The following is a 14,803-nucleotide window of genomic DNA, read 5'->3' on the forward strand; positions in this document are numbered from 1 at the left end:
CTTGTAATGTGTATGAAGATTTTAGTTCCCTGTGAAGATTTTTGTGTGTGATAGTGGTTATTCTGCTTTGATTATTTGACGAGGGCACTACTTCGCAGGGTTTAAGCTCTAAGTACTTATGTGCTATGGCCAGGGCCATACAGTTATTCAAGGGAGGCTAGAGATATCACTAGTCAAGAAGATTCTATTGGATTCCATGAATTTCTGCCGGAATTTTCAGAGAAGTAGGTATCGGTGTTAATTCCATTCCCTCAGACTCTGGCAACAGGACTATTCACGGAACAAAGTGCGACTGGTGGAGATCACTGAACTGAAACTGCTGTAGCGCAGAGTACTTGAAACTTTGGCACCATGGGCATCCCTCCATTTGGGGCTTGGCAGGAGCAGAGGCACACAGAAAGAGAGCAGAAAAGTGGGAAAGAGGCTGATGTGTATAGGAAAGAAACACAGGATGGTTCAAATTCTGGCAGGAGCTGAATTTATTATACACAAAAGCAACTTAAAAATCGATAGACGTGAACTTGGAGAAGCCAATAAAGACAGCAGAGGGCAACGTGTCTAGGCTGGAACGCAGTGAAACGGACTCAGTAAACGGACAGTTTGTTAAATATTTTCTTGGTCTAGACGCTTACTGCTCAACCTAACTCCCAGCTCCATACCAGATGGTAAGCTTCTAGACCACGAAAATATTAAATAACAGAACATTCTCTTTATTGATCCTTGTGAATATTTTCCACACCATAACAGGTGAATCAAAGAAGGAAGAAGGTAAAATCTGATTACAAAATTTAGTATTTCATATCAGGAAGAACACTCACATTTATTTTTACAATGATTCAGTTCCGGCCGACAAGGAACAGATTCTCAGACGGACCCCTTGGACAGTTAAGACACAACCAAAATGGGGAAAAGGTACATTATTAAAGATGCAAAACATAATATTTGAAGGCCATCCAAAATCGGCAACAAGCAACCTAGACAGTGAAGTTCTAACGATTCCTTTTAACAACTGACCAAAAAGATCTTAAATAATGAAACTGGTAAGTTTAGTTCGAGATTATTTAAAAAAGTATTTAAAACAAGGAACCTTAAAAAACTCAGCAATGAGTTGAAGAACGTTTAAATAAAACTTACCTACTGCGATACTTGAGACTCATGAATTTTACTAAGGTAAACTTTACAGCAGACTTAATAACTCTGTTGCTGCACCACAGCAGTCAAATGATTATGGCAAACAATTTACATACTTGTGGTAGTACACAACAGTTCACGATGTGGCGAACAAAAATTTCAGTTTCACAAGTTAGAGTTCGTGGTAAGATGGGTATTCAACAACTTATACGTGAAGCAGAGAGCAAATCGCGTTCAGAAAATATTAATTAAAACAACAATAAAACATACAAATGTATTCAAGGTGAGTCCTTAGGACAATAACATGCGAAGAAAGCGGCCTAGGCAAACAACTCGTTTCCAAGTGAACATCTCCTGCATCTAACACACGCGATGTTCACTTTTGCGAACATTATCCTATGAAACGATGCATTCAGCGGTTTGGGTCAACAATTTCAGAAAACGACCCCCTCATCAGTGGCCACCTTAGTGCAGAGTGTACTATGTTATACCTCGTCCAAAAATAATCAAATACGGTCAACGTCTAAGAAATGACTGTGGCCTGCCGTGGCACCAACGCGCCTCATTCTTCACAAGTGATTAGATTAGATTAGTACTTGTTCCATAGATCATGAATACGACACTTCGTAATGATGTGGAACGTGTCAGGTCAATAAAATGTATCTATACAAGATATTACATTACACAAAATATTACATGACACTTCATATTTTTAAATTTTTTGTATGGAGAATGGGGAACTTACCCAGTTACAATATCCAAAAATTCATCTAATGAGTAGGAGTTGCCATTAAGAAATTCTTTTAATTTTCTTTTAAATGCTATATGGCTATCTGTCAGGCTTTTGATGCTATTAGGTATGTGACCGAAGACTTTTGTGGCATCATAATTTACCCCCTTCTGAGCCAAAGTTAGATGTAACCTTGAGTAGTGAAGATCAACTTTTCCCCTAGTGTAGTAGCCATGTACACTGCTATTACTTTTGAATTCGTTCGGACTGTTAATAACAAATTTCATAAGTGAATATATATATTGTGAGGCTACGCTGAAGATCTGTAGCTCTTTAAATAAGTGTCTGCTGGATGATCTTGGATGACCTCCAGCAATTATTCTGATTACACGCTTTTGTGCAATGAACACTCTTTTACTCAATGATGATTTACCCCCGAATACGATGCCAGATACGAGGCTGCCGATAGCTGAGTGAGAATGCACCTAGCAAACTCAGACATCAGTATTACCAGTGCTGTGCCTGCATTTCTCAGGGACTCTAAGCGCAGCTTCACAGATAATCAATGAGAACCAGCCGCATCTATGGGGCATAACTTCAGTCTTTGCTTTCCTGACGGGCTCCTCGTGAGTGCCCTTACTCACCACAGAAGAAGCCTCGCCAAACTCACGTAGACGCCACTAGAGCGGCCGCTGCCAGTTTTAATGGTTGAAATGGCTCTGAGCACTATGGGACTTAACATCTATGGTCATCAGTCCCCTAGAACTTAGAACTACTTAAACCTAACTAACCTAAGGACAGCACACAACACCCAGTCATCACGAGGCAGAGAAAATCCCTGACCCCGCCGGGAATCGAACCCGGGAACCCGGGCGCGGGAAGCGAGAACGCTACCGCACGACCACGAGCTGCGGACAGCTGCCAGTTTTAGATAGAGCACAAAAATAAAATCGAGTTACAGTACTCGAGATCAAGTCAGCACCGAACTAGCTCAGAGTCCTTGAACGAGGATAGTTTTTATGCGTAGAAGCTGTTATATACGTTTTTGATAGACAGACTAACAATGAACCTTGAGAAATCGGATTCTGGGAAGAAAGAAACTACTTTTTTTGGGGCTTCATATTTCCCCAAACAGAACACATAAAGATGACTATAAGTTAAAGGTGATACCTGAGTTCGTGCCAGTGACTACGAAGAAACGACTGGTTGGATCAACAAAATGTTTATACGCGTCTTGCAGGACATGAAGTTTTGGTATCGTCCAGATTCTGCACCCTCACAGGAAAGGACACAACTTGGGACTGCGATGAGAACGCCAATAGGGCGTATAATGAACGGAAACACGCGTTAGTGAAACTGCCCATCTTAGTCCAACCCACTCTGAGCATTTCTTCTGCACTGCATCAGATACCAAAAGAAGGGGACTAAGTTGATGGTGCTGCAAGGATTGGATGTAAATGGAGAAAAACATAAAACGATTGCGTTTTCCAGCCGTGTAGTGAACAGTGTATTTATTCTGTTACGGAATTGAAGGCAGTAGTCATCATCCACACTTCCCAAGAGTATCGATATTATACCTACGGCAGAACATGGATCAAAGTTTTTTGTCTTTTAATGTCGGCATAGGTAACCCATGGTTGGCGGTCCGGATGGGCCCTTTATTCGCTAGAGCTTCAATTTCAAATTAAACGCATCCCTGGATAATACAATTTAGTTGCAAACACGCCGTCACAACAACCTATCGGACTAAATAGAGGAATTAAAGAAGAGATAAATGAGAACAGATAGTCATCATATTCCGAAACAATGACACGACTGAAATTTTGGTTGGTGTGGTTAAAGATCGGCAAGGAGCTAAGCAAGGATCCAGTGCTATGAGATGCGAAAGAAACAGGAGTTTTCCAGCGCTAAGGCAGTACTTTCTGCTCAGGAACATTACTCCGCAGGTGGAATATGTAGCGTTCTTTGTGATAGGTATGCATGCCGGAAGAGGCAATGAATAAACTCATCTGGCACACACACCTGAGTTATACACAATTTGTACCAGGAAAGTGTGCCAGTAAACTCAAAGGGTCATTTAATAATGGGATTAATCAGTAAAGATTTATCTCAGTTTTACATATATACAAACTTTGGCATACCTTTAATAAGTCATACATGGCCAAGAATTTCCATGCTATGACTACAACGTAGTAACGTAATAATGTACGTGTCTACAAAAATTGCTAATTGGAATCCTCCCAGTTTTTGCAGAGAAGGAGGCTCTGTTACCTCGTTGACAACGCCATTCAAACGCAGTAGCTCCCAGTTACATCTTGATTCGCCGCTGAGACAATATTTTGGGGCAGCATCATGTTATGTAACTCAGACCAAAGCAAAACAACAAGCTCTACATGTAAAATACAAAATTCTTACGCAAACATACTTAACTTAACATTACATTTTATTAGCTATCATGGAGTCACAGTGATGTAAGACCACTTTTACTGTTAGATGAATTTACCATTTGATTGTGAAAAATAGTAGGACGTAAGTTTTGCCGTTCTCATGCAAACACATCTTCATGTAACGTCATAACATCTCGATAAATAGGGGAAAACATTATTTTTATACTGTTACACTCTCAAACATGAGAAACACAAGTTGTAAGCCTAATTTTGTTTCTTGGTGTTGCAAATAAGAATTTTCGTTTAAATGATGTAAAATATTGTAATGTTCGTTTTCGCATCAATTTGACAAGGGTGGTCACTGATCCACAACACTTATATATCATATCTAAGTGGCCGGCCACGGTGGCCGTGCGGTTCTAGGCGCTTCATTCCGGAACAGCGGGACTCCTACGGTCTCAGGTTCGAATCCTGCCTCGGGCATGGATGTGTGTAATGTCCTTAGGTTAGTTATTTTTAAGTAGTTCTAAGTTCTAGGGGACTGATGACCTAAGATGTTAAGTCCCATAGTGCTCAGAGCCATTTGAACCATACCTAGATCTTTACATAATTCTTCAAACAGACTTCATAAAATTTTAATTCATTAACAATATGTCTATGAAACCAAGACTGCAGTGTCATTCCATGCTGAGAAATTAATCGGTTTCAATTTATTTTGTATGTGCGACGTAATTCTATGCGTACCTGTTGTTTCTGTTTTTTAAGTGCAATATCTGAGTTACTCTGATTATGTTCCTTGATAATATTCTGTTCGGGTGTGCATCCGGATCATAACGTCACCTTGGCACAATAATTCAGCGGTCCAACTGGCCGCCATCTTCAGGTCAGAGTGCTGGTACACGATCTCACCGGAACTGACTTCTCATCGGAAGCGGCAGCCCCTATACAGGCCGCAGAAGGCCCACAACGCGTGCGCGCGAAGTAGAGCCTGTATACAGAGAGAGTGGCCGAGGGTGAAGTTGCCCGTGATTTGTCGATTAGCTTTGGCGCCATTTTTCTGCCAAACGTCTGTCCCGCTTCCTATGTTCGCCGTGCTTTTGAGTTGAATTGAAGTTCAGAGAACTTTTGGAAACGATTAAAAGGTATCTGAATTATTGAGAGACTTGTTATGCGTTGTGCATGCATGTTTGATTTAGCTGTATACCGTTTTTAGTACGTAATTAGCGTTTGATATCTTAAATACGAGTTGAAATAATGATGCGTTTTGTGACGAATTCGGTAGGCCTACATGTTTGAAGTAAACACGTTAGTAATTGTACAGTATTGTTTTTGACATCTGTGATTCGTTCTGCAGACGTTCGTAATCGATGCCAGGTTGTGCTGCTTTTGGTTGTTCCAATAGAGGCGAAGGTGGATTTCGCATGTTAGCATTTCCACGCAATAAAGAAAGACGAAAGCAGTGGGCAGTCGCAGTCTACAGGGCTGACATAAATCAAACAAGAGCCTTGTGGAAGCCAACCAACTACTCTTATCTATGCGAAGTAAGTCGTTTTTGCTTTTTACTACATATAAAACTGTTGACACAGGCAAGTTGTAGGCACGTTTTCCGCAGTTGTCGTGGTTGCTGAAACATTATTCGTGGTAAATAATTGTAGGTCTTTTGAAGACAGTTTTTAATAAGCCTACTTACTGTGGGATAGAAGGAATACGGTAGTTTTCTTGCTACATTTGGTCGTTATTACAGTAGCCTACATTTAACATTACCTGATTTTTGTGATCTTTTTCGTTTGGTTACTTGTGACATGCAAATAGCTTGGTTTGAAGACGTGACAAGAAGTACTAATACGTCTCACACTTTTTGCATGTCACAAGTAAACAACTGCCTACGACTTTCATTCATCTGACGTAATACATGTGCGTTAAATCTTTAGCTTTATGCAATTCCGATACAAAACAAATGCTATACACTATTTTTTTAAAAATTTACGTTGCTTTCATTGCAATATGTCTAGTAAACGAACTTGAAAGGAGATAAACGCAAGTAATGAATAATTTTTACAGCCACTGTATCAAATTTTCCTGTGCTGTACGTAGTAGGCTACTATGAGTATATTATAACTGTAAAGAAAGGCATTTAACGAATGATTTCGCCATGTTTTGTGCTTTTGATTCGGTGAGTGTGTACTCCACTACTCCACTACTGCCCATTCAAAAGTCCCACCCACAGTTTGGCAGAAAAATGGAAGCTGTATCGTCCGGTTGGCCACTCTCTCCCTATACAGGCTCTCTAGCGAGAAGGTGCCGTAACTGCCCTCTGGCGCAAGTAAGCATAGCGTGCCGCCAGTGCTGGAAACAGGCGAAATTGAGATATCGCTATAAAAAATTAAAAATTACTCCGACGATAGAAACACAGACAGTTGTTTTTTAATGTCTGATAACACCGGGTTTCAAGTCTTCCTTAAAAGGTGATCCTTGACTCTATTAATAAGATTATCAGACAAACGAATCTCTATGGATTCATTTAAAACTCAATCCCAATAGCGAGATGCAGGGGTAACCATTTGTGTCTCGTCATACAGCATTCTATGTCTGTCGGTGAGACAGTGCTCCGCCACTGTGGATTTCTAACCATGTGTGCCGTTGGTGCTCAACACATCGGTCCTGAATGGTCCAGATTGTCTGACCAATATAAGCCTCGCCACAGTGGCAAGGGATCATGTACACACCGGGCTTCCTCAAACCCAAGTCATCCTTAATAGAGCCAAGAAGCGCTCTAATCTTGGCTGGCGGACGAAAAATACTTTTGATATGATATCTTTTTAGAATTCTTCCTATCTTCGAGGAAATGATCCCAGCAATAGGTAGAAAAGCCACCGATTTGGAGGTATCTTCTGGTGGTTCAGGCGAAGGTCCAAACTGGAAAGAACGACGAATCTGTTTATCTGTATAGCCATTCTGCTTGAACACAACCTTGAGATGGTCCAATTCTAATGTCCAGCTTTCTCCGTCTGAAATGGCTGCACCTGCATCTCGCTACTGGGACTGTGTTTTAAAAGAATCCATAGAGATTCGTTTATCTGATAATCTTATTAATAGAGACAAGGGTTACCTTTTAAGAAAGACTTGGAACCCAGTGATATCAGACATTAAAAAACAAAGGTCTGTGTTTCGATCGTCGGAATAATTTTTAATTTTTTATAGCGATTTCTCGATTTCTCCTGTTTCCACGACTGGTGGAGCGGTATGTTTACTAGCGCTAGAGGGCAGTTACGGGACCTCCTCGCGCATGCGTTGTGGGCCTTCTGTGGCCTATATAGGGGCCGCCGCTTGCGCTGAGAAGACAGTTCTGGCGAGATCGTGTACCAGCACTCTCACCTAGATATGGGGCCAGTTGGACCGCTGAAATACTGTGCAAAGGTGACGTTATGATCCGGCTGCACACCCGAGCAGAATATTATCAATTATTGCTCCGGGAAAGCCTTCGTAATCAAATTATGTTCCTTGTTACGTAAATGATGTAGTTAGACTCCTTGCCAGATCAAATACCTTTACTGTGCAAATGGTCCTTATCTCTACTTCATGTTAGATCTATCAGTCATTTTTTATCGACTTCGTGTTAGTTGTATCTGTTAGCTTTTTTTTCGAAGATGCCTAAGCGAAAGTCGAACGAATGTTGCTGTCTACGATGTGGCGTCACTGCTTTTTTTTCTTTACATGGACGAGAAAGTCGTGTAAAACGATTGTCAGATGTTACTTACGATTTAATTTCATCTCTGTTCAGTCACTCTGTACTTTATCATGTGAGTCAGGTACTTTTGCTGGGAGTGGAACGTTTTTCAAGCCCTGAGTGAGGCTGTATATCGGCGATTTACTGTTGTGTCAGCAGAAGACTTTCACAGTGCCTCAAAACCAGGGAACAGCAGCCGTTGGTTACCATTTTCACAGAAATGGTCTTGTTTCTTCTTATTTTTTCAGGTATTAGGGAAAATTGGTTGTTACAGTATAAGTCTTTGCTAACGTCTTCCTCTATCTCTTTTTCACAAGCCAACTCTTAGCCATTAAGAGGTGTCTCTTAGTCTTCATTCTTTCTAGGTATTACTTCTTTTTTCTTCCATAATCTAATGCTTTATCATTTAGACAAAACATTTTTAGTTCTTCTCTAACTTTTCGATTCCTGCGTCTGTCCTCTATCGTGCAGCCCTTAACTATTCTCAGGAATTTCAAATCTTGGGCCCGAATATGGCTTCATTGGTTTTTGATCATCACCCAGGCTTTGCTTCTCCAGGCCAGTGTGGACTAAAATAGACATCAATTTCAATATTTTTCGAAGTTTTCTCTTTAACTTTTCTGTTAATTGGTACACATATTTGGCTGAATTTACTGAGTTTAATTTCTATACCGTTGCTGTAGCCATGCGTCCTATCACACTGTATATAACTGAGATGACTTACTTGTTGTAAAATCTCCTGATCAATCACTATTTCGGTTCTAATGTGTTCTTTCCCCATGGAAGTCACTGTTTTAGTTTTTCCTGATGAGATATCCTTATCAAATTTAGCATTTCATTTCTTTCTTTCAGAAAGTAAATTCATTTCTGAAGATCCTTTTTTTTATCCTCCAGCATCACTGCACTGTCAGGATCTAGTAATTTATTTGAATGAATTCTCCTGCCTAGATATATACCTTTTTCAACTTCCGATTTCCATGTATGCATTATTCCATGTATGTAAACACCGAAAAAAGTTGTGGGGATACAGCAGCCTTGTCGTAATAACCTGTCAGTTGGCACTACATTAGTCATTTCTCGATTGAGGTCAAGAGTGAACATCGTGTTTTGATACAAGCAATGTATCGCATTTATTAGACGGTATTAATATCCGCGATTCGACATTATGTACTAAAATTTATGTCTATCGACATTCTCAAAAGCTTTTCCAAAATCAGTAAAAGCCTCGTATGTTTCTTTGTTACATTTCTGCGTTTTTGTATTAGCTGCTGTAGAGTAAGAACTCCCGTCTACCGTGGAGCGTCCTTCCTTAATATCCGTTTGCTCGCTGTGCAGTACTGCCTGCGTTATGTTTTTAAGTGATTGTTTAAAATCTTACCATGTATGTTGTATGATGAGTCCAGTAAACTTATTCTTCTGTAGTTACCGCAGAGACTCCTATCTCCTTTCTTAAAAACTGATACTATTCTATCAATCTTCCTGTGTTTGAGGATACTCTCACTCAACCAAAATTCGTTAAACCGATGTGACAATCATAGGTGTAGCATCATTTCTCCATATTTTAAGAATTCAGCATTCATATTCTCTCTTCCTGTCACTTTCCTGTACATAAGTGATTTTAATGCTGATGTTATCCGTTGGATTGTATATCATCCAATTCCTCGTAATGTATTGTTCAATTTCTGTTTCTTTGGCTGTATCATCATACCATATTCCTTTGAGCCCAATGTCACTCGTTAGTATTTTTTGTTATGTCGCCCCTTTATCATTTGTGTATAAGGGTTTTAAAGCGTTTCATTCTGTTTCCAGTCTCTCATGAACATCATTCTCGATATTACAAAACAAAGTTATCCCAATATTCCTGGTGTGCTTTTCTTACTACGTGTTTAGCGATATATCTTCTCCCTTCAAAATATTGCTGCCCACGAATAAGTATAGGCACAGTTTTCTGGAATCCTCGAAAAAATTGCGCAACTGTGATCAGAAGGTAGATGTTAAGAGACCGATGGACACATCGGATGGCTGGAGCTGGCGATGTTGATCTTAAGCCAACAATTCTGCGAAAGAGGTTTACGACACAACTTGCAGCTGAGGAATCACGGCGTGGTGGACTCTATTAACAAGTGTGGAGACCGAAGTAGAGTAATTGGGTGCAACAAGGGGCACTAATGTGCAATGGAAAGCCCGTACATGTCAGTTACAACAAACCTAGTAACCCGTAACTGAAGGAGACGGCGTAGCGGTTAGCACCATGGATTTACTTTCTGGAGAACTATGGGTCAGATCTGAATCCGGTCATCATGGTTTTCGTGACTTCCCTAAATCGTTCCAGGAAAATGCCCGGAATGTTCCTACGAAATGGCACGGCCGATTTCCTTCTCCCTTCTTGAAACAATCAGAGCTTGTACTCCATCTCTAACGATCTGGATGTCGGCGTTAAACTCAGACTTATCCCATTTCCTTTATTGACCTGTATGGACGTAACGTGAATCCAAAGGATATGTGGCCTGTAGTTGAAGAAGTGTCATCATGATCTCTCCATTGGCCAAAGATTCCGGAATAGTCCCCCATTCGGATCTCCGGGAGGAGACTGCCAAGGGCGAGGTTACCATGAGAAAAAGATTGAATAATCAACGAAAGGATAACGTTCTACGAGTCGGGGCGTGGAATGTCAGAAGCTTGAACGTGGTAGGGAAACTAGAAAATCTGAAAAGGGAAATGCAAAGGCTCAATCTAGATATAGTAGGGGTCAGTGAAGTGAAGTGGAAGGAAGACTAGGATTTCTGGTAAGATGAGTATCGGGTAATATCAACAGCAGCATAAAATGGCATAACAGGTGTAGGATTCGTTATGAATAGGAAGGTAGGGCAGGGGGTGTGTTACTGTGACCAGTTCAGTGACCGGGTTGTTCTAATCAGAATCGACAGCAAACCAACACCGACGTCGCAAGCTGAAGATGAACAGACAGAGAAAGTGTATGAGGATACTGAAAGGGTAATGCAGTATGTAAAGGGGGACGAAAATCTAATAGTCATGGGCGACTGGAATGCAGTTGTATGGAAGGAGTAGAAGAAAAGGTTACAGGAGAATATGGACTTGGGACAAGGATTGAAAGAGGAGAACGACTAATTGAGTTCTGTAACAAGTTTCAGCTAGTAACAGCGAATACCCTGTTCAAGAATCACAATAGGAGGAGGTATACTTGGAAAAGGCCGGGAGATACGGGAAGACTTCAATTAGATTACATCATGGTCAGACAGAGATTCCGAAATCAGATACTGGATTGTAAGACGTACCCAGGAGCAGATATAGACTCAGATCACAATATAGTAGTGATGAAGAGTAGGCTTAAATTCAAGACATTAGTCAGGAAGAATCAATTCGCAAAGAAGTGGGATACGGAAGTACTAAGGAATGACGAGATACGTTTGAAGTTCTCTAACGCTATAGATACAGCAATAAGGACTAGCGCAGTAGGCAGTACAGTTGAGGAGGAATGAACATCTCTAGAAAGGGCCATCACAGAAGTTGGGAAGGAAAACATAGGTACAAAGAAGGTGGCTGCGAAGAAACCGTGGGTAACAGAAGAAATACTTCACTTGATTGATGAAAGGAAGAAGTACAAACATGTTCCGGGAAAATCGGGAATACAGAAATACAAGTCGCTTAGGAATGAAATAAATACGAAGTGCAGGGACGCTAAGACGAAATGGCTGCAGGAAAAATGTGAAGACATCGAAAAAGATATGATTGTCGGAAGGACAGGCCCAGCATACAGGAAAGTCAAAACAACCTTTGGTGACATTAAAAGCAACGGTGGTAACATTAAGAGTGCAACGGGAATTCCACTATTAAATGCAGAGGAGAGAGCAGATAGGTGGAAAGAATACATTGAAAGCGTCTATGAGGGTGAAGATTTGTCTGATGTGATAGAAGAAGAAACAGGAGTCGATTTAGAAGAGATAGGGCATCCAGTATTAGAATCGGAATTTAAAAGAGCATTGGAGGACTTCCGGTCAAATAAGGCAGAAGGGATGGATAACATTCCATCAGAATTTCTAAAATCATTGGGGGAAGTGGCAACAAAACGACTATTCACATTGGTGTGTAGAATATATGAGTCTGGCGATATACCATCTGACTTTCGGAAAAGCATCATCCACACAATTCCGAAGACCGCAACAGCTGACAAGTGCGAGAATTATCGCACAATCAGCTTCACAGGTCATGGATCGAAGCTGCTTACAAGAATAATATACAGAAGAATGGGAAAGAAAATTGAGAATGCGCTAGGTGACGAACAGTTGGGCTTTAGGAAAAGTAAAGGGACGAGAGAGGCAATTCTGACGCTATGGCTAATAATGGAAGCAAGGCTAAAGAAAAATCAAGACACTTTCATAGGATTTGTTGACCTGGAAAAAGCGTTCGACCATATAAAATGGTGCAAGCTGTTCGAGATTCTGAAAAAAGTAGGGGTAAGCTATAGGGAGAGACGGGTCATATACAATATGTACAACAACCAAGAGGGAATAATAAGGGTGGACGATCAAGAACGAAGTGCTCGTATTAAGAAGGGTGTAAGACAAGGCTGTAGCCTTTCGCCCCTACTCTTCAATCTGTACATCGAGGAAGCAATGATGGAAATATAAGCAAGGTTCAGGAGTGGAATTAAAATACAAGGTGAAGGGATATCAATTATACGATTCGCTGATGACATTGCTATCCTGAGTGAAAGTGAAGAAGAATTAAATGATCTGCTGAACGAAATGAACAGTCTAATGAGTACACAGTATGGTTTGAGAGTAAATCGGAGAAAGACGAAGGTAATGAGAAGTAGTAGAAATGAGAACAGCGAGAAACTTAACATCAGGACTGATGGTCACGAAGTCAATGAAGTTAAGGAATTCTGCTACCTAGGCAGTAAAATAACCAATGACGTACGGAGCAAGGTGGACACCAAAAGCAGACTCGCTATGGCAAAAAAGGCATTTCTGGCCAAGAGAAGTCTACTAATATCAAATACCGGCCTTAATTTGAGGAAGAAATTTCTGAGGATGTACGTCTGGAGTACAGCATTGTATGGTAGTGAAACATGGACTGTGGGAAAACCAGAACAGAAGAGAATCGAAGCATTTGAGGTGTGGTGCTATAGACGAATGTTGAAAATTAGGTGGACTGATAAGGTAAGGAATGAGGCGGTTCTACGCATAATCGGAGAGGAAAGGAATATGTGGAAAACATTGATAAGGAGAAAGGACAGGATGATAGGACATCTGCAAAGACATGAGGGAATGACTTCCATGGTACTAGAGGGAGCTGTAGAGGGCAAAAACTGTAGAGGAAGACAGAGATTGGAATACGTCAAGCACATAATTGAGGACGTAGGTTGCAAGTGCTACTCTGAACTGAAGAGGTTAGCACAGGAAAGGAATTCGTGGCGGGCCGCATCAAACCCGTCAGTAGACTGATGACTAAAAAAAAAAAAAAGATGGAGGAGGGGGGGAAGGGCAAGCAGGCTATAGCTGACGCTATAATTATTAAGGAACTTCCATTCGTCCCTTTCAAGGGGTCTTCGTCAGAGGATTAGGAAAAGGGGTATACACTGATCAGCAAGAATGTAATGGCCACCTATCTAATACCCGTACCTATGGAAGAGATAATAGAGACGACGTGCTGTGGCATGAAAGCAATGAGGTCTCGGTAGGTCGCTTGAGGGAGTTGGCACCACATCTGCACACACAAGTCGCCTAATTTCCATAAATTCCGGGGAGGGGAAGCGATGAATGCTGACGTCCCGTTCACTCACATCAGAGATGTATTCTGTCGGATTCCGACCTTGCGAGTTGAAGCAGCCAACACATCAATTGTAACTAACCACTGCGTTTCCTCAAACACTCCATCACACTCCTGGCCTTGTGAATAGCGTGTTATCTTGCTGAAAAATGCCACTGCCGTCGGGAAACATGACTGTCATGAATGGGTGTTCGTTGTCTGCAAACAGTGTACGATATTTCTTGGCTGCCATGGTGCCTTACACGAAGTCCACTGGACCCATGGACGCCCACGTCAATGTTTCCCAAAGCGTATTGCGGCCGCCTCCAGCTTGTCTCTGTCCTGCAGTACAAGCGTCAGGGAACTGTACTTCTGGAAGACGACGGATTCGCGCCCTTCCTTAGGCAGGATGAAGAAGACATCGGGATTCATCAGACCATGCAACGCTCTGCCTCCATGCCAACGTCCGGTGCAGATTGTCACATGCCCATTTAAGTCGTAGTTGCCGATGTCATGGTGTTAACGTCGCCACATGCACAGTCGTTGGTTGCGGAGGCAGCTCCTAGATGTGTTCGGACACACTTGTACTCAGCCCAGCATTAGTCTGATGTTAGTACCAACAGAGCTCGCTGCCTGTCCTGGTTTACCAATCTGCCCAGCCTACGATGTCCGACATCTGTAATGAGGGGTGGCCGTCCAACCTCACGATGTCATGACACGGTTTCGCCACGTGTTGAAGACACTCACCACAGCACTTCTAGAATACCCGACAAGTCGTGGAGCTTCCGAAATGCTCGTGCTGAGCTTCCGGGCCACACAATCTGCTCTCTGTCCAACACAGATAGATCGCGCTTTCCGCATTCTACAGACGGATAACACGCTCACTGATACTACATGCGCCATGCGTTTATCTCATTAGTATGACGCTGTTGTCACCTGGACGGGTTTATGTCGATAGTAGGTCGATGGTCATAACGTTCAGTCCCAGATGCTCAAGGCAAGCATTTGTGTCGCCATTCTATCAGCGTCTGAAGCCTGAGACAATGACGATTGTTT

This window comes from Schistocerca serialis, chromosome 2, assembly GCF_023864345.2.
Source record: "Schistocerca serialis cubense isolate TAMUIC-IGC-003099 chromosome 2, iqSchSeri2.2, whole genome shotgun sequence".
Lineage (NCBI taxonomy): Eukaryota > Metazoa > Arthropoda > Insecta > Orthoptera > Acrididae > Schistocerca > Schistocerca serialis.